Genomic DNA, 24,359 nt, shown 5'->3' with positions numbered 1-24,359 from the left:
TGTTGAGTTTGACATGTCTATGGACATGCAGATAGAAATGTCTAACAGGGAGCTGGGGATGGAGGGCTGGGGTTCAGGAAAGAGACTGAGGACAGATATATAGACCTAAGAGTCATGTACATCAAGATGGTCAAAGAACACAGAAAGTTGATGAGGGCACTGAGAGTTTGGAGAGAGAAGAAACCCCCAAAGACAGAGCCTTGGGCAGAAACTACTGTTCAAGAGCATGATATGGACGGAGATCCTGAATAAAATGATAATGAAGTAATGGGGGGGGCGGTGGGGCAGCTAGGTGTCACAGTGGATAGAACACTGGCTCTGAAGTCAGGAGGACCTGAGTTCAAATCTGGCCTCAGACACTTGACACTTACTAGCTGTGTGACCCTGGGCAAGTCACTTAAACCTCATTGTCCCACAAAAAAAAAACCCACAACTACAATTTTTTTTTAAAAAGAAGTAATGGGGAGGTAGATGGAAGGAGAAGCAAAAGACAACAGTATCACAGAAACCCAGTGAGGAAAGACAATGCAGGGGCAAGGTTGGCCAACAGGGTCCAATGCAAGAGAGAGAGGTCAAGAAGGGTGTGAGAATCAAGAAAAGAGATTCCATTGAGCAAATAAGAAATAACTGACAGCATTGGAGAAGACAGTTTCAATGGAGTGCTAATGTCAGGAGCCACAGAGATGGGAGGTGGAGATTAGGAGGAAGCCACAAGCAGAAAGGACCTTTTGCAGAAGTTTAAATATGAAAGGAAGACAGCTGGAGGGGGGAAGGTTTGGATTTTTGTCAGGACTGAGAAAGAGTGGGACATGTTTGTAGGCAAGAGGGAAGGAACCAGGAGATATAAAGGGATGAATTCCTGGAGGGAGGGAATGATTGGGGGGAAATTGTCTGGAGGAGATGGAAGGGGGTGTGATCTAAGGCACATGTAGGGAGTTGGTCTCAGCAAGAAAAAAGTCCTTCCCTACATAGGACATCAGAGGAAATGAGGACAGAGCTGACAGTTTCTGACTGATTCCTAATGAAGAGGCTGGTGAACAGTGGTGTCAGGAGGGAACTCAGGAGGACTGACTCTTGTCAGAGGAGCCAGCTTTGTGACAGCCTGTACAGTAGAACAATCACCTACTCTCAGCCATCTGAGCAGATATTCTCACCTCTCTCTGTCCATAAGGCAGACCAGAACTCAGTACAGTGGACCTCTCCTCTTGGGAAATGGAGAGGAGAGGGAAGCCTGTGGCTGTGAGCCATCACCTCTCCTAAGGAGCTGTCCATGGTGGCCCTGGGAGAAGGATGTGCCTGGGGGTGGACAGGCCTGCCCTGTACTTGTCTGAGCCCAAGTGAAACCTGGCTGATCCTGTTACACTTCCCTAGGAAATACCCCCGTTACTAAAGCATTAAAATAAGATGAGTTCATTAATGGATTCTTCAGAGCTTGGGTTACATGTCTAGCCCAAAGCTGTCATGTTCTTTCCCACAAGGGATGTGGCTCTGTCTCTGAAAATTAACAGCTGTTGCATAACCTCTGTGACATAAATTATTAATAATTATTGCTCTCATTGCTCCCCCTCTGGATGAACTTAGCCACAGTAAAATCCCAGAAATGTTTCACACCAGCACCAGGAGGTCCCTGCATGACTCATGTTGGGCTCATGAAACCCTGCTATGCACCAAACCTGTCTCATTGTCAGGCGTGCTGGTTACTGGGAAGCCACTAGTTTATGGGCTGAGATTTGGCCTCACTAGAGCAGATCCCCTTCCAGAGGATGCCCAGCCCATGTGTCTGTCTAGTTTCCCTCCTCCAACATAATAAAGAAAGCTGATATCTTATGACTGCTGTTGGCCCTATCTTTTATGTTGTTTTCATTTTATTTTATTTCTCAGAGTTCACTGTGCTTGGGATGACCTGTGTGAGCTCTTTGGCACTTTGAGAATCAACAGCTGTTCAATAGCCTCTGTGACATTTTGGCCATTTGTTTTCAGACATCACCACAGAGTGAGTGAATAGCAGGTGTTCTTCCTTGGCTTAGGTAACTGTTCAATACAGGAGTCCCCAGCACTTAGCACAGTGTCTGTCACATTTCTCTCATTTTCATCCTGTCCAACTTTTCAAAACCCCATGAGGGGTTTTCCTGTCAAAGACATTGGAGCACTTTCCATTTCCTCCTGCACCTCATTTTACAGATGAGGAATCTGGAGGAATCCGGGTGCAGTGACTTGCCCAGGGTCACACAGCTACTAAGTGTCTGAGGCTAGATTTGAACTCAGGAAGTCATTGACTCCAAGCCTGGGGCTCTTTGTACTATGGTGCCACCTTGTGGTCAACCCTGGAGATTAAAAACTAAATAAATAGAAGGGAGACTCAAATGACCACAAGCTTCCTAAGTCAAAGGGGAAGGCAATGACAAAACAAGAGCTTGACCTTGAGGTTCTCTGCCATGTGGGTGAAGTTACAGGGCTAATGAGAGTATGTACCTATGAGAGAGTGATCAATTCTTCAAAATAGAATGAAAATCCCTTTTCACTTTTACATGTGGTATTAGGGAGACAGCCACTGGCTGATGTTGTGGGAACACCCTGGGTGGGGGCTCCTGAACTATAGGATTGGAGAAGCAGGAACCCTGTCCTAGGGACCTGAGCTGCCAGTCTGAGGACAAGGTGAGAGGGTTCCAGACCCTCTTCTACAGAAGGCAGAGGCCTAGGCAGGACTGAGGAGGGGCTGGGGCTGGCAAGGCTACTTGGGAAACTGCAGAAGAGACCACCCTGGGCCCTAAGGCAGCAGCTCCCCAGGAAGCCCCCCCCCCCCAGCCTCTTCCTCTGTGGTTAGGCCTTAACCCTGTCACTGCCAGGACAGAGGAATTCCTGTCTGCTTGGTTAGGAATTGAGCCTTTGGGAAGAGGCAGGGCTGGTGGCAGGGTCCAGGCTTGGGGCAGGGTCTGGTCTGGAGACCAGAGTCAAACTTCTAGGCCCCTATGGGGGGTTCCAAGTTAGGGCAGGGGCTGTGAGGCTGACACATACCTAGGGATCTCTCCTGGATTGTGGGGACTGATTTATCACCAAGAAAGCAAGAATTGTTCACTTGTTCAGACACTAGATACCTCTCCAATCTTCCCCTTAGACACACACACACACACACATACTTCTTGGGACAAACAATGAAGCAGCAACCACAGAGAGAAAGAAGTGAACCTCCTCAGACTTTGCGAAGCTCAGTGCAGAGCCCACCCTGGTCACATCCGGTGCCTCTCTCTCTGTCCTGCTCAGACATCAGGCCCCTCTCCCACCACCAGGAACCCCACCCTCTCTGTCCTGCTCTACCTCAGTGAGCCCTAAGAAGCCCCCATACTGTACCATCCAGGCCCACCCACCCCCACCTCCATTTTCTTGAGGAAGAAACTCCTCCAGAGCAGGGCAATGACAAGTCTGAGGTCACCCAGCAGGGAAGGCAGGGAGGGAGAGAAGCTGCAACTCTCAGAGGGGTCTTCTGGGGTCAGCCCCAGTCATTCACACTAGCCCTAAGCCCAGGCTCCTGGCCCCCGGTCTCCTTCCCCTGGGGGTGCTGGGTGGGGAGGAGATGGGGAGCTGTGAGTAATCAGGGTCCTATTTCCCAGGGCTGTGTCTGGGCCCGCTTCCCCCACACTCCCCCCTGCCCAGAGCAGAGAGCTGCCCCCAGGAGAGGGAGGGGGGAGGTCAGGGCTGGACTGACAGGGATTAAAGGGAGGGGCTCACAGAAGGGGGATCCCCTGGCACTGACAGCTCTCCTTCCCTTCCAGACACATCCCCCAGACCCTCCCTCAGGGCAGACAATGGCCCTTTGGTGCCCACAAGGGAGAAGTGTGACCCTCAGGTGCAGGGGTGAACAGGGGGCTAATTTGTACCTTCTGGTAAAAAAGAAGAATATGGAACAAACACGATCATGGAGGTGAAATCAGATGAAATTGAGGTCGAGTTTACCATCCCATCTATGACACCTTTTAATGCAGGGACCTACTACTGTGCATACAGACACTCAACCCTCTGGTCAGAGCTCAGTGACCCCCTGCAGCTGGTGGTGACAGGTGAGGACCACCCAGCCCCAGGTCCCTCATGCAGGGCTGGCTCAGGGTCCCAGCAGCCCCTAAGCTCCTCCCCAGCCCAGCCCAGCCTGGCCCCAAGCATCCCTCTGGCCCTCCCCTGCCTGTCCTCTCCCCTGTCTCTGCCTCTGTTCTCCCTCTGGGGCTGGAGGTGGGGGAAGGGAATCAGCATTTATATAGCACCTACTATGTGCAAAGCACTTGGCACTTATTATCTCATTTGATCCTCACAACAACTGCCAGGGAGGGGACTTTATGATGCCCATTTGACATTTGAGGAAACTGAGGCCAACAGAGAGGAAGTGACTTGACCAGGATCATAGATCTGGGAAGTGTCTGAGGATGGATTTGAACTCAGGTCTTTCTGACTCCAGACCCAGGGATATGGTCTCTGCACCACCAGTTGCCTCAGTTCAAAGAGGAGGCAGGAGGCTCAGCTTGAATCTCAGGAGACAAGATAGAACTGGGGGCTCCCTGGGGAGGGGGCCTCGGGACTAGTGGGGCATCCCCCTTCCCAGTACTGCCCCTCTCAAAGCCAGGAGAGGGGCTGGAGGGTGGACCTGCTGCTGCTCTGTGTCTTCCCCAGCTCAGGCCTAGGCACAAGGAGGGGAAGGGGTGTCTCCTCTCTGTATTCACAGGGGTCTCTCTACAGCAAGGTTTAGGACACCACAATGGAAGGGAAGCAGGAATCACCACCAAGCCTCTTCCTCTCCTTGCCACACCTGCCCAAGGGCCAGCCCAGGGGCCATGATGAGAGCCAGCATGGAGCTAATTACTGTCCCAAAGTGCAGAGATGGCTCCTGAGTATGCCCCCCTCCCCCTGTCCTATGGAGAGAGATTCTCTGACAAGGAGCAGGGACTGGGCTCCCAGCCCCCTACCAGGGAGGAAGCCTCCCTTCTTCTCCCTGTGTCTTTCCCCTGCACCAATAGCTCAGGCAGGACCTAGGGGAGGGGTCCCAGAAGTCATGGAATCATCAAACTTCACAACTGGACAGTCCAGGACAGGTCACTGAGCTCAGGTTCCCATTTAACAGATGGAAATGAGAGGCCCAGGGGAGGGAGGGTCTTCCCACCCTCCCACACCCAGCAGTCTGGGCAGAGCTGGGGCTCCCTCCAGGCCTCTCTGGGCTCCCCTGCCCAGCCCCTAACTCTGCCCCTTCCTCATCCCCAGGGACCTTCCCTTCAAACCCTGAACCTGGGAACACGACATCTGGTGAGTCACTGGAGGATCCCCAGCAGAGAGAAGAGGGAGGCAGGGGCCGGGTGTCCAGTCAGGGGCCCCTCATGGCCTCCTGCCATGCTCCATTCTTCTCCTGTTCCCCCCCTCTGGTCCTTTGCCCAGGCTGTGCCCCCCCCCATATGCTCTCCCTGCTCTCCCCGTCTTCTACCAAGGCACAGATCCCTCCCAGGCTGTCTAGGAGCCTCCTCCTACAAGAAGCCTTTCCTGCCCCCCTCTCCAGCCCAGCTGTTAGTGATCCCCCTCCTCAGATGAGACTCCACTGATGTATTTGTGTACAAGGGAACAGCATTCCAGGAGACTGTAAGCCCCCGGAGGGCAGGAGTTACTCTGTCCTTGTATCCTCTGGCTGTGACCACCATAGAGCCTGGGCCAAGATGAGGTTTTTTGTTTTTTTTTTAGTTAGGCAATCGGGGTTAAGTGACTTGCCCAGGGTCACACAGCTAATAAGTGTTAAGTGTCTGAGGCCGGATTTGAACTCAGGTACTCCTGACTCCAGGGCTGGTGCTTTATCCACTGCGCCACCTAGCTGCCCCAAGATGAGTCCTTAATAAGGTCTGTAGACCTGGGTTGTTATGGGAATGCAGGGGGACCCCAAGAATCCTAAAGACCCAAACCCCTCAAGGAATCCTTGAGCTCTCCCAGGGGAGGCAGCTCTGCCTCCCATCTCAGGAATGGGTGTTGGAGAGCAAGAGCCTGGTACATGGATATGGAAGATAGGATGGGTGCTGCATATCTTACTGATGCCCCCCTGTTCCTAAATCCCCTCCCTGTTCTTTGTATGCCCTTCCCTCTCTTTTGTGATTTAAAAAAAAAATAAAAAATAAAGTGAAAAAAAAATCTTTACCATTATTGTTTAATGTTTTAGTGTCTGTACTTGTAAAGTGCTATTTCTTTTAAAATGTGTGTGTGTGTGTGTGTGTCCCTTGCTATTCAAGCTAAGTCCCTTATCTTGTATTCAACAACCCTCTCTGTGATAGTTACATTAAGACAAACTGTTTACAATTTTCATGGATTTGGTAATTTGTTAATTGCATGATCTTGAAACAAATTACTTCAGTTTGCCAATCTGCAATGTAAATATTTGGTAATTATAGAGTATTCTTTTGGGGGTATAAATTGCTAGAGATGCAACTGTTAAAAGAGTATCAACTACTTGAAACTTTGTTTAGAAATGCAGTATTACTGTGAAGACACAAAGAAGTGATCTCAAAGTCAGGAACATCTGGGTTCAAGTTTTCCTTCTGGGATACTAGCTAGGTATAATGAATGTGTGACCCTGGGGAAAATCACTTGGCTTCTAGGTGTTAATAGCAAGAAGAAATTTTAAAATTCTGAAAACTGAAGCTTTCCCTAATATGCCAGAGAATCTTGTTCCATTTAGCAGTGGTGCTGTTTCCTAGTTTTTCTCAATAACTCTGTTAAGTAGTTACTATTGAAATAATTATACACATCAATAATGGCATGGTAGTGTAGAACAACTTGGTTTCATTTTGTTAAACTTTTACTGTTTTTTTTTTCCTTCAAGCTTCACAGGTATTTCAAGTTTCCATTCTCCTAGCCATTCAAATATTATGATGGTTTTGTATGTGTAAAAACTTTTAATTGATAGATTTTTGAGTAAATTTTATTTAAAAATAGGATATTCAACTGGAAACTTTTACTATCTGGTGTTTTTGTTAAAATATTTATGCTGTTTTAACCTTTTTCCTTCCCTTAACATTCTATTTCTTTCCTTCCTTCCTTAAGTGTCAAGTGTCTGATGTGGGATTTGAACTCAAATCCTCCTGAATGGGCTGGTACTTTATCCACTGCCCTATCCAGCTGCCCAAAAAGGCAAGGTTTTTTTTTGGGGGGGGGGTGAGGCAGGTGGGATTAAGTGACTTCCCCAGGGTCACACAGCTAGTGTTAAGTGTCTGAGGCCGGATTTGAACTCAGGTCCTCCTGAATCCAGGGCTGGTATTCTATCCACTGTGCCACCTAGCTGCCCCAAAAGGCAAGATTTTTAAAGGAAAAGTGTCTCTTTCCAGCATGTGAGCATTAGTTTATCACTTGATTTTGAGCTAAAATAGAAATTGAAAGAATCCACTGATCACCTCCTGAAAGAGATCCCAAAAGGAAAACTCAGGAATATTATAACGAAATTCTAGAGCTCACAGGTCAAAGAGAAAATATTGCAAGCTGCTGAAAAGAACACATTCAAATACTGTGGAGCCCCAGTCATCTTCGCACAAGATCTAGCAGCTTCTATATTAAAGGACCAGAGGGCATGCAATATGATATTCCAGAGGGCAAAGGAATTGGGATTACCCCAAGAATCATGTATCCAGCAAAAATGTGTATAATTTTGAGAGGAAAGAATGGGAGTTCAATGAAAAAGAGGCCTTTCAGGTATTCATGATTAAAAGACCTGAACTGAATGGAAAATTTGGCTTTCAAATACAAGACCCTAGAAAACCCTAAAAAGTTGGAGTTATGTGACATGCCTGGAGTTGTGAAGTGGGTGGGTGCCTTGTGTCTGAGACCATATTTATTGCTGGGGTCCTCCTGCATCCAGGGTGGATGTTTTGTCCACTGTGTAACCTAGCTACCCCATGATGAGATCTTTAGAGTAAAATTGAGGGGTGAGAGGAATGTACTGGGGGAGCAGAAAGGGGAGAGGTAGCATGGAGTGAAATCACATAGGAAAGAAACAGGAAAGGATTTATGGATTGGGGGAAGAGATGGGGGAGGAGCAGGGCAAAAAAAATGAACTTTACACTCATCAGAATAGGACCTTAAACTCATCAGAATTGGCTCAAGGAGGGATTAACACACACACACACACACAATTGGGTGGAGTAATCTATTTAATCTGGGTAGTAAATGAACCTAAAACTCTTCAGAATTGGCTCAAAGACCTTAATCTCATCAGAATTGGCTCAAGGAGGGAATAATATACACTTAACTGGGTGGAGTAATCTATCTAACCCTGGAGGAAAATAGGAGGGGAAAGGGATAAAGAGGGAGGGGCAAAAGAAGGGAGGGCATTTTGGGGGCGGGGACAGTCAGAAGCAAAGCCCTTTTGAAGAGGGATAGGGTGAAAAAAGATAGATAATAGAGTAAATATCATGGGGAAGGGAATAGGATGGAGGGAAACAGTTAACAATAGTAACAAGATAATAGTAACAAGAGAAAAGGGGGAAAATGTACAAAAAATATTTACAGCAACTCTTTCTGGTGGCTAAGAATTGGAAATCAAAGGAATGTCCATCAATTGGGGAATGACTGAAGAAGTTGTGGTATATGATTGTAATGGAGTGTTATTGTGCTGTGAGAAGTGATTGGCAGGATGATTTCAGAGAAACCTGGAGAGACTCACAAACTGATGTATAGTGAAATGAGTAGAACTGGGAGGGCACTGTGCACAGTGACAGCAGTATTGTTCTATGAGCAACTGTGAATGGCTTGACTACTCTCAGCATGCAATGATTCAAGACAATCCCAAGGGACTAATAATGAAGCATTCTATCCACTCCCAGAGAAAGAACTGATATTGACTGAACACAGACTAAATAAAAAAAAGAGCACTTGTGGGTTATACATATATAACCTATCTAAGATTGGTTGCTATCTTGTGAAGGGGGAAGGAAAGGGATGGAGGGAGGAAAATTTAGAGCTCTAAATTTCATGAAAGTGAATGTTGAAAACTACCTTTATATGCAACTGGAAAAAATAAAATAAATGTAAAAAAAAAAGACCAAATGTGTCCTTAGGTTTACCTTATGAAGTTTAAACCCCCAAAATACACCCTAATGAGAAAGGTACCCACCCAGGGGAAAGTTTAGGATCCCAAATTCCAAATTAGGATATGAACCTCCTTAAGGAGGAGATTAAGATAATGAGAAGATCTATAACCATTTTCATCTCCCCATTCGAGAGACCTCCTGGTAGTCTCCCTGTGGTCATCAGTCTTCTAATAAAACTTGGGAAACTGAGTCACTGAGTCTTGTAATTCTTTGGGCAGCCTCATGATCAATTTGATCAATTAAATCCATCTGCACTACAGATGCATTAGGGCACAAGCCCCCAGCAGTGCACTACCATTGGTACCAACTCAGCCACTTACAATGATGATACATTTAGATCTTAAACACAATGATTTACTCAGCAATAAGGCTAAGAAGAACAAGGAGGAGGAGGAGGAGAAGAAGAAGAAGAAGAAGAGGAGGAGGAGGAGGAGGAAGAAGAGGAAGAAGAAGAAGAAGAAGAAGAAGAAGAACAACAACAACAACAACAACACAGGCACTCCCAGAGTAAGGCAAAGGAAAAAATAAGAATTACTTCACAAGCCACACAAAAGCCTGAGTCACATTCTCTCACCAATGCTTTCAGTATCTATGGGAAAATGTTAGAGAAACTCAGAGAAACCTGGCAAGAACATCAGGGAGGACAAGCCCTGTCCTCAGGATTGACAAGTCTGCAACTGCACACTTCAGTGTCCTCTTTGTGCCTCAGGAGCTGTGCACTAACTGTCCCTGATGAACAAAACCTCTCTGTTGAACTGGTGTTTCCACTGCAAAACTGAGCTGATCTGCCCTAGGTCCCCTCTATGACCCCCACCTAGGTCCCCTCTATGACCTCCCTGTCTACTGGCTGCTTCTCTGCTGCCTACAAACGTGCCTGTGCTCCCCCCACCCTTGCCTGGATTACCTCTTTCAGGAGGCCATCTACATACAGTAGGGGCCTCCTCTTTCTCTCCTCTCCCTTTCTTCTTAACCTCTTACATTCTGGCTTCCAACCTCATCATTCCACCAAGACTTCTCTCTCCAAAGTTACCACTGGTCTTCATTGCCAAACCCAAGAACCTTTTCTCAATCCTCATTCTTCTTGACCTTGGGCATTGAACATCACTCTCTTCTCTTTCATGCCTTCTTCTCTCTGGGTTTTTTGGACACCTCTAACTCCTGGGTCTCCTCCTGCCTATCTGACCACTCCTCTGTCTCCTCTCCTGGATTTTCAAATAAGTCAAGCCCATCCTTGGAGGGTGTCCCACAAGGCTCTGTCCTGCGCCCTCTGCTCTTCTCCCTCTCTACTATTTTCATTAGTGACCACTTCAGGTCCCATTCATTCAATTCTCATCTCTATGGTGATGTTTCTCAGCCTTCCTTCAAAGTTCCACCTAAATTCCCACCCTCTGGGATGATTTCACAAAGATCTGAGAAGACTGATATGAGCAGAAATATAAAGTCACGAGAACAATTTGCCCAACAATATTGTCACAATCATCAGCTTTGAAAGACTTAACTATTCTGATCAATATTATGATCCACCACAATTCCAAAAGACTCATGATGAAAAATGCTTTAACGTCCAGAGAGAGAACTGATGGACCGTGAGTGCCGATTGAAGCCGACTTTTCTAGTTCTTTCTCTTTCTCACTGTTTATTTGCAGTCACAGAGGGGAAGTATTGTTCATGCAAAAGTGTTTTATATGACCTTGTATGTATAATGGGGATCATTTATTTCCTTCTCAATGGGTAGAGGAGGGAGTGGAGAAAAGTCATTTGGAATGGAAAATACAAATAAAATTGAGTTATTAAAAATTATAAGTGAAATCTCTCCTCCTCCAAGAAGCATGTCAGGGGGTGGCTAGGTGGTGCAGTGGATAAAGCACCGGCCCTGGATTCAGGAGGACCTGAGTTCAAATCCGGGCCTCAGACACTTGACACTTACTAGCTATGTGACCCTGGGCAAGTCACTTAACCCCCATTGCCCAACAACAACAAAAAAAAGAAGCATGTCAGCTTCTCTTTAATGTTGGTCCCTTCTCTCTGAGATTATCTCCGGCTCATTCTGTCTGTATCTTTTAGTACACATCTTGCTTGGATAGTGTCTCCCCCATTAGACAGTAACTTCCTTGTGGGCAGGGACTGTACTTTTTGCCTTTGTTTAAATCCCCAGAACTTAGAACAGTGCCTGGAACACAGTAGGGCTCAATCCACATTCATTGGCTGGATGATTTGGGGGAAATCAGAGGGTCCCCTATGAGTGGTCAGCCCCCAGTGACCCCCTGGTCCTCAGGGTCACAGGTGAGACATCCCCAACCTCTGCCAATCCCAATCCTTTCCCAATCCTCTGCCAAGGCCCCCTAGATGGCCTTGGCCCTAGACTGGCAGCTCTGTGCCCAGCCCTGGGGAGCCAGGGATTGTGCCCCAGACTCCTGGGAAGTCCTAGGCAGAAGACAGGGGAGAGGGTAGGGAGAGAGGATGTGTCCCTTTCCTGCTCTCACTCTTGCTCCCCCAGGAGAAGATGGGGTGTGTGCTGGGACCAGGAAAGGGAGAGGTCACAGGGAGCCTCAGGAGGGATGGGATGGACTGAGAGGAGGAGGAAGCGACAAGTTAAGCTGCCTTCCCTCTCCCCATTCCCAGACCCTCCTGATGAGCACAGCCTCCCAGTTACCTGGGAACCAGAGCCCCCAAGTTGTGAGTAACCACAGCTGAGATTCTGGGGTGGGGAGGGGACCCCAAAGGGGCAGGAGGAAGGGCCCCAGGAAAGGGACATGGGGAGGGAGAAGAGAGATCCTGGCCTCTAAGGATTAGGGAGGAGGTGTTTGGGTGAGATCCAGGGGGAAGGAGAGGAAGAGCTAACAGGGCTGATGAGAGGGGCAGCCTCAGGCCCTTGTCTTCCTCCCTCCATCCCCAGCCTCACCAACACGGCCTGCTGGAAACACAGCCCTTTTCTCCCTTGCATGAGACCTTCATGAAGTTGTCCTGAGGCATGATGGGCATCAGGTGGCACAATGTAGCTCCCCTAGCTCTGACCTAGGCACAGTGGGGAGAGGGTTTCCCGAGTCTGTTGGGCTCCTCTTGGAGTCCCACACCCTTTCCCGATCAGCTCCCAGTGCAGATTCTCCTGGTCCAGGAGGCTGCTGGGATAGGATGGGGAGTGCAGAGCCTCCCATGTCCCACAGGGCCCAAGGTTCTCCTCTAATGGGGGTAAAGGGGAGAAGCTTTGCCCAACCTCCCCCCAGGGGATTCCTCTCAGAGCCTGGCCTGGACCACTCTCTCCTCTAGGCTGCCAGAACCCATCTCTGGGGGCTCCTGCCTGGCTTGCTCCTCTGTAGAGGACCCTCAGGACATGGCCAGGTCACCTCCCCCCACACTAACACACCTCTTGGGCAGCATCACGGCACTTCAGCCAAGCCCATTCTGTGTCTCTGAGGCCCTGGGTGGATGGATTAGACTGACTCATTGATGGGGTGATGGAACAGAAGGGGTTGTCACCTGACTTAAGGAGGGACGTTATCCTTGGGGGGAGGATGGATGGACTCAAGCAGCCCCATCCTTCCACTCCCTTTGCAGCCTGCTGACCCTTTAGCCTTTTCTGTCAGCTGCACTGGAATAATTCCTCACCCACCACCTCCATCTCCTACCTCCAGCCCTTTGTACCAGCTCTGTCCCTCGCCTGCAGTTCCTCACCCCTGAATTTCTTGGTTCCCTCCAAAACTCTCTCAGTCTCCCCTTCTGGGAGGACATTTTCCTCCCCCTGCTGCCCTCCTTCCCTCCTACCAGGGCCTGACCTCAGACCTTGGACATACCTGCCCATTTTCAGGTCTCCTCCCAAGTAGACTGGGAGCTCTCTGAGGGCAGGGACCCTTATAAACAGGAACCAGGAAATGCTTGTTGGTGCCAATATTAATAGGAGCCATCACACAGGAGGCCCTTTAAATGTTTTACAATTATTGTCTCGTTGGATCCTCAGAACAGCCCTGGGAGGCAGGTGCTGTCATTAGGCACATTTTCCAGAGGAGTAAACTGAGGGTGAGACAGTGAAGGGGACATGCCCAAGGTCTCACAGAGAGGAAGTATCTGAGGGGGATCTGAACTGGGCTCTTCCTCACCTCAGACTCCATGCTCTCTCCACTCCACCAAGCTGTTGTCAACATTGCAGGAGATGAAGAACAAGAGGGAGGGGATGAAGGGAGGGCAAAGGGAAGTCCCAGGAAAGAGACCTGGGGCTGCCTCAGGGCCATGGGGAAGAGGAACTGACAGGGAGGGGAAGGGGGAGGGGGAGGCAGAGGCTGCCTCAGCCCCTCCCTCAGGATTCTCTCCCTTGGCCCCAGCCCTCACTCCTATCCCAGGATCCCATCCAGGGAGTTACAAGAACCCCCCAGCCCAAGGCCAGGGTATCAGATGGGCTGGGTCTGAGGAGCCTGGAGCTGGGAACAGAGGAATCTGAGCCTACATTGTTGGGGGGCCTGAGATCAGGGAGGTCTTGTCCTTCTGCCTGTAACAGTCTTTCCCCCTCCCAGATGCTGCTCCCCAGGATTACACTATGGGCAACCTGGTTCACCTCAGCCTGGCTGGGCTGGTCCTCATCATCCTGGGGGTCCTGCTGGCTGAAGCCTGGCTTAGCCAGAGGGGACAGTGAGGAGGAGATGCAGGATCCCAGGACAGAGGGAAGACACAGCTGGGGTTCACTGACTGTCAGCATCCCAAAGACTCATTGAGGCATCAGGTTCTGCCAAGCTCCAGACAACAGGATGACCCCTGCCTTCCCAGGGACATTCTGCTGGCCCAAGCTGATGAGGGCCAGCCCTTCTATCAGGCCCCCCCTCTTAGCCACCACACTGCTGTGGCCTGGTTATGGGGAATAGGTGAGGATCAATCACTTCTCAATAAATAGTGGTTATCAATATTAACAATGTTTTGTGACCTCCCACATTCAGTAAACTTTGTCAATTCCAGACTCTTGATTTGGTTTTAAAAGGAGGAAAGTATGATTTTTTGGGGGGGATTTGAATAGAATTTCATTTTGCAAAATATATGTAAAAATCAAATTTTAACATCAATTTTTTAAAAACTTTGTGTTTCAACTTCTCTTCCCCATCCAATCCCACCCCCCACCCACAAGAACTCAAGCAATTCAAAATAAGTTATGCATGAGTAGTCATGGAAAAATTCCCACATTAGCTAGTTGTGAGAGAAAACAGTCAAAAAAAACAAAACTTCAGATTAAGGAATTGTCAAAGAGGAAATGAAAAAAAATTTTTAAATGTGTTTCCATCTGTTTTCAGATACTATCACTTCTTTCTCTGCAGATGGGCTGCAATCTTCAGGGTTATATATTGGATCATTGCCTTGCTGAAAATAACCACATGCTTCCCAGCAGATCATCCCCCACTATTCCTGTTATTTTGTATACAGTACATTTCACTCTGCTTCAGTTCATGTAGGTCTCTCCAGGTTTTTCTGATAGTATCCTGTTCATCATAACCTTTATATAGTACCTTAAACTTGACAGAGAATTTTCTTCATAAAAGCCCAGCAAAGTAAGTACCATACGTTTTGCCATTATAATCAATCATCATAATTATTTCTCTCCATCCCACTTCCTTCCCATGACATTTACTCTATCTTTTTACCTATTCCTCCTCAAAAGTGTTTTACTTCTGACTATCCTCTCCCTCGCTCTGCACTCCCTTTTTTCACCCTTCCTTCCTTATCCTCTTCCTCCTATTTTCCTGCAGGGTTAAATAGATTGCTCCTTCCAACTGGGTATGAAAGCTATTCTCTCCATGATCCCACTCCAATGAGATCAGGGTCCCTGAGCTAATTCTGTGTTCTAAATTTTTCTTCCCCCCTCCCTCCTCAACCCTCCCTATGATATCCAGCAATTCAATATGTCATACTGGTGCAGTAATGCAGAACATCTTCATCTTCCTTGAAAGTGTTTTGCCTTTTACTGCTCTCTCCCCCAATCTGCCCTTTCCTCCTTCCCTTCTCCCTCCCCTTTTTCTCCCTCCCCCCCCAGGGCAAAAATGTTTTGGTCATGGTTTTCAGGTAGTCCAATGATTTTCAAATTATCTCTCCTAGATTTATTTTCTAGGTCAGCTGTTTTTTCCAAGGAGATATTTCACATTGCCCTCTATTTTTTCATTCAATTGAATTTGCTTTACTGTGTCTTGGTTTCTCATAAGGTCACTAGCTTCCATTTGTTCAATCCTAATTCTTAGGCAGTTATTTTCATCAGTTTTTTAATCTCCTTTTCCATTTGGCTTTTCAAACTGTTGACTTTTTTCTCATGACTCTCCTGCATCACTCATTTCCCTTTTCATTCTTTCCTCCCTTTCTCTATATCCTCTTTCTATTTCTCCTACTTTCTCTTCCAAGTCCCTTTTGAGAGCTTCGATGGCCTTAGACCAGATCATATTTTTCTTGGAAGCTTTGGATGTTGGAGTTTTTTTTTTTTTAATTTTTTTTTTAGCGAGGCAATTGGGGTTAAGTGACTTGCCCAGGGTCACACAGCTAGTAAGTGTTAAGTGTCTGAGGCCAGATTTGAACTCAGGTACTCCTGACTCCAGGGCCGGTGCTCTATCCACTGTGCCACCTAGCCGCCCCGGATGTTGGAGTTTTGACCCAGTTATTATCTTCTTCTTCTGAGGTTGTATTGTGGTCTACCTTACCCCCAAATAAGTTTTTGATGGTCTTCTGCTTTCTCTGCCTACTCATCCTGGCTTACTATTTCTTGGCTTTTAACTCCTTCTTAAAGTGTGGCACTGCTTCCAGGACACACTGTTCAAGCTACAGCATGGCCCAAGGCATGGTTGGACTTCTCAGCCTGCCTGGCCTTGCTTTCATTTGATTTTAAACTCTCCACTAGGGGTTGGGGGGGGGGCGCTGCTTCTCAGCTCCACTCCTGTTCTCAGCTTCAGAGGGTCCCAGGTGTTTTGGGTTGAGGTGGGGGCAGGCTTTAATCTCACCTGGCCTGTTCTCAGGTCCAGAGATAACCTCAGGCCTACTTTACTAAGAAACCAACCAGCAAAGCTTTCTGTGGTGTGGTTCTCAGCTTCCCATAAGACTGCTCCCCTGTTTCCCTCCCCCACCTGGGTCTCCCACCACCACTCAGGATTTCTTCCTGGTTCCCTGCTGGGGTGGGACAGTCGAATCCTTCCCCCCCAGTCCACTGGTACTCCTGCACTTACCACCGCCCCCCCCCCCGGAAAGCTGTTCAGCCCGACCGCACACTAGGTTCCAGAAGACCCTGGTGCTGCAGCCAATTCAGAGGCACTGGGGCAAATTCCTCTGGCGGATATCTGGTGTGACAGCTGGATTGCTCAGTTAGGATTTATTCGTGGCCCAGCATGGCCCCCTGAAATCTATCTATAGCTGGAGAAAACTCTCAGCCCATATTTTTGTGTGTTTTTCTGCCCCAAGGGTTCTTTTATTGCTATTTTTGGGGTGATCGTATTAGGAGCCCTGTGGACTTAATGTCTTTTCTCTGCCATCTTGGCTCTGCCCCCCCCCTCGGAAAATACAATTTTTGATAGCATCTTTGTTTCTGAGAAAATGGGTCTCTAAAATTGAAAAAAACATTTAGAAAGGAAAAAAGAGAGCATTTATCTGGCTCAAATTAATGGGTCTTCAAGGATATAGAGGAGGCCTTAATTTGTGTATACTAAATTATCTTAAGAATCTACCAATACCACCTCACACCAATGAGATTGGCTAATATGACAAAAAAGGAAAATAATAAATGTTGGAGAACCTGTGGAAAAATCAGAACACTAATGGAGCTGTGAACTGATCCAACCATTCTGGAAAGCAATTTGGAACAATGCCCAAATGGCACTATTAGGGCCTTATCCCAAAGAGATCATAAAAAAGGCAAAAGACCCACTTGTATAAAAATATTTATAGCTGCTCTTTTTTGTGGTGGTAAGGAATTGGAAATTGAGGGGCTGCCCATCAACTGGGGAATGAGTGAACAAAAGTTGTGGCATATGAAAGCAATGGAATACTGTTGTGCTGTAAGAAATGATGAGCAGGCTGATTTCAGAGAAACATGGAAGGACTTACATGAACTGATGCTGAGTGAGATGAGCAGAAACAGGAGAATATTGTGCACAGTATCAACAACACTGCGTGTTGATCAACTGTGATAGACTTGACTCTGCTCAGCAATACAATGGTCCAAGAGAATTCCAAAGGAATCGTGATGGAAAGTCCTCTCCAAATCCAGAAAAAAGAACTGTGGAATCTAGATGCAGATTGAACCATACTATTTCCACTTTTTTGTTTTTATTTTTTGACATTTTCCCCTTTTGTTCTGATTCTTCTTTCACAGCATGACTAATGCAGAAATATGTTTAATGTGATTCTACATATATAACCTATAATAGATTGCTTGCTCTCTTGGGGAGGGGAGAGAGGAAGAAAAATTTGGAACTGGAAATCTTATAGAAACAAATGTTGAAGACTATTTCTACATGTAATTAGAAAATAATAAAATACTTTTATGATTTAAAAAATAAAGTGAAAAAAAGAATCTTTACCATTATTGTTTAATGTTTTTGTTTCTGTACTTGTAGAGTACTATTTCTGTTAAAATTTGTGTGTGTTCCTTGCTATTCAAACTAAGTCCCTTATCTTACACTCAACAATCCTTTCTATCATTCAAAGCAGAATTGTCAGAAAAGTAATTTTACATAGAGAGGCAGATAAAGAGTGACTATAGCTTGATTTTATTTTTTTACTTGTTTTTAAGAAATTTGTTAAAACTTTAATTGAAAATTGATTTCCAATATTAGAAATCCAGGTTTTATGAACCCCCAAATTAAGATTAATCAGGTTCTATTTAAATTTGGGGAACTATCTGCCTTCTCAGTGTGTGATTTAAATTTCTAAATGTAGGTTCTAATCTGTCCCCCCAGTTTTGGGGGGAAACTGACTAAAATAACTGATAAACCAGTTTAGGTTTTTAAGGGTTTATTGAAAGATAGTAAAAGAAAGAGAAAGTTTGAGAACAGAATTCCCATAACCTGGCAATCCTAGCTTTCCTAAACTCCCCTGTGAAATCCTCTCTCCAGCAGGGGGATGTCTCTCAGCCAAAGAGGCCGAGCTCCCTGAGCAGCTTCTGCTTCCTCCTTCCTGTTCCCCTCCCAGAGCTGATTGGTTGACATAGCCTGAAGGTGGTCAAAGTTCAAAGTTGTTAGCTTCTGAGAACCATGCTTTCTTAAGTACCCTTAAGTACCAGCCAGATGTGCTTACACTCTAGTAAGTGGTCAACAGTCAGTCACCTTATCTAATTCAATCAGTTTAAATCTCCAGGTGGGTCCCTGAGTATCTGCTAAATCCATTATCTTAACACATCAGTCACCAGTGTTTATCACTATATAAAAATGTGTTTATTGATAATAACAGCCTGATATTGAAATGCTAGTAAATGGGCTTTAGATAAATTGAGAATTTTGCCATTTGGGAAGAGTTCCAGTTATAATTGAATTTATTCTAGTTTTAAGTGAAATATGTCTTCTAATAAGATGTGTGGTTGTTTTGGTGGGTTTTTTTTTACAGTCAGGATTTATTATGATATTTGCATTAATACAAAGTATTTAACATTTTCATGGATTTGGTAATTTATTAATTGCATGACCTTGAAACAAATTACTTCAGTTTGCCAATCTGCAATGTAAATATTTGGTAATTATAGAGTATTCTTTTGGGGGTATAAATTGCTAGAGATGCAACTGTTAAAAGAGTATCAACTACTTGAAACTTTGTTTAGAAATGCAGTATTACTGTGAAGACACAAAGTGATCTGAAAGTCAGGAACATCTGGGTTCAAGTTTTCCTTCTGGGATACTCCCTAGGTATAATTAATATGTGACCTTGGGGAAAATCACTTGGCTTCTAGGTATAAACAGCAAGAACAAATTTTAAAATTCTGAAAACTGGAGCTTTCCTTAATATGCCAGAGAAACTTGTTCCATTTAGTAGTGGTGCTGTTTCATAGCTTCTCTCAATAACTCTGTTAAGCAGTTACCATTGAAATAATTACACACATCAATAATGGCATGGTATTTTAAAACAACTTTGTTTTGATTTTGTTAAACTTTTACTGTTTTTTTTCTTCAAGCTTCACAGGTATTTCAAGTTTTCATTCCCCTAGCAATTCAAATATTATGATGGCTGTGTATGTTTAATTGACAGATGCTAGAGTAAGTTTTATTTCAAAATAGGATATTCAACTGGAATCTGTTTTACTATCCGGTGTTTTTCTTAAGACATTTATGCTGCCTTAACCTTTTTCCTTGCCTGAATATTCTATTTCATTACCAGCATTACAAAATTCCATAGTATTCATCTGCTTTTTAACTGTTGCCCTAACTATTAATGGTATTTTTAGGTAAACTGAATTTTCATACCAAGTGTGACTTACCAGAGCCAGTTTTAACGAGGTACCCTTTACCTTTTTTTCTTCCCTGAAATGTATGATTATTCTTACGATTAATTTCTAATGAAAATGTAAAAGGATGCACCTCCCCACCTTCTAGGCCATGACTTTCTCCAGATATATAAAACTATGATTTAGTTCTCTCCCCATAATGATATCCAGCTCTCCCTCTTTCTGAAAAGCACCCTACTTCCCCCCATACCCTTATAACCCCTGCCTTTATTTGCACTTCTTCACTCCTGGGAGAAGTCCCATCCCATTAATTCTTCTGACATTAGAAAGGTTCTTAGTGCCTCTCCAGTTCAGATTCCATGGGACTCTCTAAACCTCTGCCTTGAGATTCACAGTGTTTCCTTTTCAGAGGCAATGGAGGGCATTAGACCTCTCATTAAGGACTACCTATCCTCTAGTCTTTTAGTTCTCTACGCTAGTCTTTTTAATAATTCTGTGAGCTCTTGTGACTGTCTTGTCCAACACCTGAGCAATAAATGCTTGTGTCTTTGATGCCTAGAACACCTGTGGTCCCTAATGCCTGTCCTGAATCTCATTCCCCATAATTCCACTGTCTTCACTGTTTTGTGTAGTGCCCTTTTCAGTGTGCCCTTTGGTGTGAATTGGCAGTTTGTACTTTTTACTTTCCTTTGACCTGGGAGGGCTTGCAGTACACTTGGGCTGTTCTGCCTCAGAGAGCCCCTCCTACTTTTCACAAATTTGGAAAGCAGACCTAGCTGGCCTTAAGTTTCCTATGGGCTCCACCCTCTCCAGGATGTAGATGATTTACTCCTTTGCTCCAGGATCTCCAGTTTTCAAAAGCTGATTCCATTTTTCTCGCCTCCTTTCTCAAAAAGTTCATAAAGCATCTTGTTCTCAGGTTTGAAGATTTTAGGATAGCTGATAGCAGCCAATAGTCTGTCTCTTGCAGGATTACCTCATAAAAACCCTGTCTTCAGTCCCCATCTTTGGGTATTCCTAGCAATCTTGTTTTGCCATCCTCTGTCCTGATTAAAGACCCTATTTCTCCTATATTTGTTTCATTAATTTTCAGACTGACGATAGTAAAAGGTTATGTATACCTATTTCATATTCCTATATACCATGGGTTGAATGAAATTTTCTCTGGCAGAAAAGGGTCACAAGTCGACAAAGTGTAAGAAGCCCTAAGCTAGAGAACACCTACCTGCATAGAGACACCTACACATGGTCATCAGGAGTACTCAGGGTTCTTTCCCCCAGGTACCAAGGTCTCCCTGCCCCATCACCACCACCACCACCTGACCAGGTGTACCCTTCACTAAAAGGGCCAATAATACAGACTCCATCCTGGTGCAGGGGTGGGGGAGTAGATTATGCTGCATATCTCTTACCTCTTTGAGGGGTACGGGGAGTTAGTGAAAGGGGAGAGGAGAGACATCTCCTTTTCGGGCATCCACCTTCTGGAGAAAACATGCACCTTTACAACTTCTGTTCAGATCCCTGAAAGAAGAGAAAGACTCAGAGAAGAAGCAGACAGGAGAGGAGCTGGCAGACCCCATCAGGGTCCCCATCCCTAGCTTGTCACACTGCGGACTTTAGGGAATTTCTCTTTGGGTGAGGCCTGGAACTCTTTCTTCTGCTAGAGTTGAACTCCCTCATTCAAAAGGGGAGAAATAACTCCTTTCCTCTGCTGTCTGCCACATATTCTCCCACGGATACCTTCTCTGAGTTCTGTTTTGCTATAAACTTGGATAAATAGACCTCTTTGCTATTGGCTGTGTGTGTTCATTGTGTGATTGGCATCTGGTGGGAAGGGAGCCAAGCCTCAGATCAGGAGCTGGGGGCTCTCCTTCCTTCCCCACTGAGGGATGGAGATCAGGAGTGCTGGAATCCGGAAGGCATTTCCTCTAGACTAATAATGTTTAAGGGAAGAGATAAAGATAATTCTGGCCCAGATCCCCATCTCTCTGAGGAGATCAGAGTAGCCTCAGGCTCCAACCTCCTTCTTCCCCTCCTGGTAGGAATCATAATCTCCCTTGGAAAAGGGAGATGGGAGGGAGGAGATGCTGAAGGTGTGTGGTTTTGCCTCCCTTGGGTTTGTCCCATTCAATGAGAACAGGAATTACTGGAGTTGGGGGAGGGGGGAAGAAGCACTGAGAAACTGATCAATGGGTCTTGCCAAGAAATCCATTATTGATAATTATTTTCTCACAGCCTGTTTTCCCCAAATAGTTTATGTAGTACTGGGATGAATTGTTCTTTAAATGTCTGGTAATATTCACTTATGACTCCATCTGGTCCCTCATAAAAATGATGTGGGGGTGGGTTTAATTGATCAAATTAATTGTGAGCCATCCCAAAGTATGACAAGACTCAATGACTCAGTTTCCCAAGTTTTATTGAAAGACTGATGACCACGGGGAGAGCAGCAGGGAGGTGTCCCAAATAGGGAGAGGAAAATGGTTATATTTATATTAAGAAAAAACTGATTATCTCCTCATTATCTTAGTCTCCTCCTTGTGGGAGGTTCATGGGAGGTCTTACCCTAATTTGGAATTCCTGGGGTCCTAAGACAACCTCTGAGGTAAGTACCTATCTATCTCTACATGTAACTGGAAAATAATAAAATTTTATTTTTATAATTTAAAAGAAAATAGATATTGTAAACAGAGAGATCCTCTGGGTCTGAAAAGGTTAAGCATGTCTGTATGAACATGCACAGAAGGACTAAATATATCTTTAGGTTCACCTTATGATGTTTAAAACCCCAAAACACACCCTAGTCAGAAAGGTACCCACCTACAGGGAAGTCTTGGGACCAAAAGAATTCCAAATTAGGATATGAACCTCCTTAAGGAGGAGATTAAGATAATAAGGAGATAACATACTTTTTCTCACTATAAATATAACCGTTTTCATCTCCCTGTTCAAGACACCTCCAGGTGATCTCCCTGTGGTCATCAGTCTTCTAAAAACACTTGGGAAACTGAGTCACTGAGTCTTGTAATTCTTTGGGCAGCCTCACGATCAATTTGATCAATTAAATACATCCTCACTACAGGTGCATCAGGACCCAAGCCCCCAGCAGTGTACTACCATTGGCACAAACTCAGCAACTCACAATGATGACACATTTAGATCTTAAATACAATGATTTACTCAGCAGTAAGGTGAAGAAGGAGGAGGAGGAGGAGGAGGAGGAGAAGAAGACAGGCACCCCCGGAGTAAGGCAAAGGAAAAAATAACACTTACTTCAAAAGCCTCACATAAGCCTGAGTCACACTCTCTCACCAATGCTCTCAGTATCTATGGAAAAATGGTAGAGAAACTCTGATATACCTAGCAAGGAGAACACTGGAAAGGACAAGCCCTGTCCTCAGGATTGACAAGTCTGCAACTGCAGACTTCAGTGTCCTCTTTGTTCCTCAGGAGCTGTGCACTAACTTTCCCTGATGAACAAAGCCTCTCTGTTGGACTGGTGTTTCCACTGCAAAACTAAGTTGATCTGCCCTAGGTCGCTTCTATGATCCCCACTCTCACACTGTGCTCCAATCTCTCCCTGTCTACTGGCTGCTTCTCTGCTGCCTACAAACATACCTATGCTCCCCCACCCTTGCCTGGATTACCTCCTTAAGTAGGCAATCTACATACAGTAGGGGCCTCTTTCTCTCCTTTCCCTTTCTCTTCTTCTTCTTCTTCTTCTTCTTCTTCTTCTTCTTCTTCTTCTTCTTCTTCTTCTTCTTCTTCTTCTTCCTCCTCTTCTTCTTCTTCCTCTTCTTCCTCTTCTTCCTCTTCTTCCTCTTCTTCTTCAGGGGAATGAGGGTTAAGTGACTTGCCCAGGGTCACACAGCTAGTTAAGTGTCAAGTGTCTGAGGCTGGATTTGAACTCAGGTACTCCTGAATCCAGGGCTGGTGCTTTATCCACTATGCCACCTAGCTGCCCCCGTTTCCCTTTCTTCTTAACTCCTTACAGTCTGGCTACCAACCTCCTCATTCTCCCAAAGTTACCAATGATCTTCATTGCCAAACCCAGGAACCTTTTTCTTTTTCATTCTTCTTGACTTTGGACATTGTCCATCACCCTCTTCTCTTTCATATCCTCTTCTCTCTGGGTTTTCTGGACACCCCTCTGCCCTGGGTCTCTTCCTGCCTATTTGACCACTCCTTTGTCTCCTCTCCTGGATTTTCAAATAAGTCAAGCTCACCCTTGGAGTATGTCCCACAAGGATCTGTACTGGGACCTCTGTCCTTCTCCCTCTCTACTATTTTCAGTGGTGACCACACCAGCTCCCATTCATTCAATTCTCATTTCTATGCTGATGTTTCTCAGGCTTCCTTCAAAGTCCCAGCTAGATTCCCCCTCTGGGATTATTTCATAAAATTCTAAGAAGATTCATATGAGCAAAAATCTGAAGTCCCCAGAACCAAGAGAACAGCTTGCCCAGCAGTATTGTCATAATCATCAGCTTGGAAAGACTAAACTACTCTGATCAATAGCATGATGCACCACAGTTCCAAAAGACTCATGATGACAAATGCTTTAACCTCCAGAGAGAACTGAAGGACCATGAGTGCAGCTTGAAGCAAACTTTTTTCTATTTGCTTCTTTCTTACTTTTTATTTCCAGTCATGGAGGGGGAGAGTTGTTACTACAAAAGTGTTTTATATGGCCTTGTTTGCATAATGGGCATCATTTATTTGCTTCTCAGTGGGCAGACGAGGGAGTGGAGACATTTGGAACTGAAAATAAAAATCAAATTGAATTATTAAAAATTCTAAAATGAAATCTCACCTCCTCCAAGAAGCCCCTTCAGCTTCCCTTTCAGGGGGGTCCCTTCTCTCTGAGATTATCTCCAATTTAT

General features: G+C 45.5%; 1 pseudogene; it reads left to right on the top strand.

Moving 5' to 3' along the window:
• LOC122748360 overlaps positions 1 to 24,359 on the top strand; it is an 85,913-nt pseudogene that overhangs the window by 60,615 nt on the left and 939 nt on the right.

The sequence above is a fragment of the Dromiciops gliroides genome, chromosome 3, assembly GCF_019393635.1.
Source record: "Dromiciops gliroides isolate mDroGli1 chromosome 3, mDroGli1.pri, whole genome shotgun sequence".
NCBI classification, from domain to species: Eukaryota; Metazoa; Chordata; class Mammalia; order Microbiotheria; family Microbiotheriidae; genus Dromiciops; species Dromiciops gliroides.
Note: the sequence above shows the minus strand (reverse complement) of the source record. Positions and strands in the feature narration are given on the sequence as shown.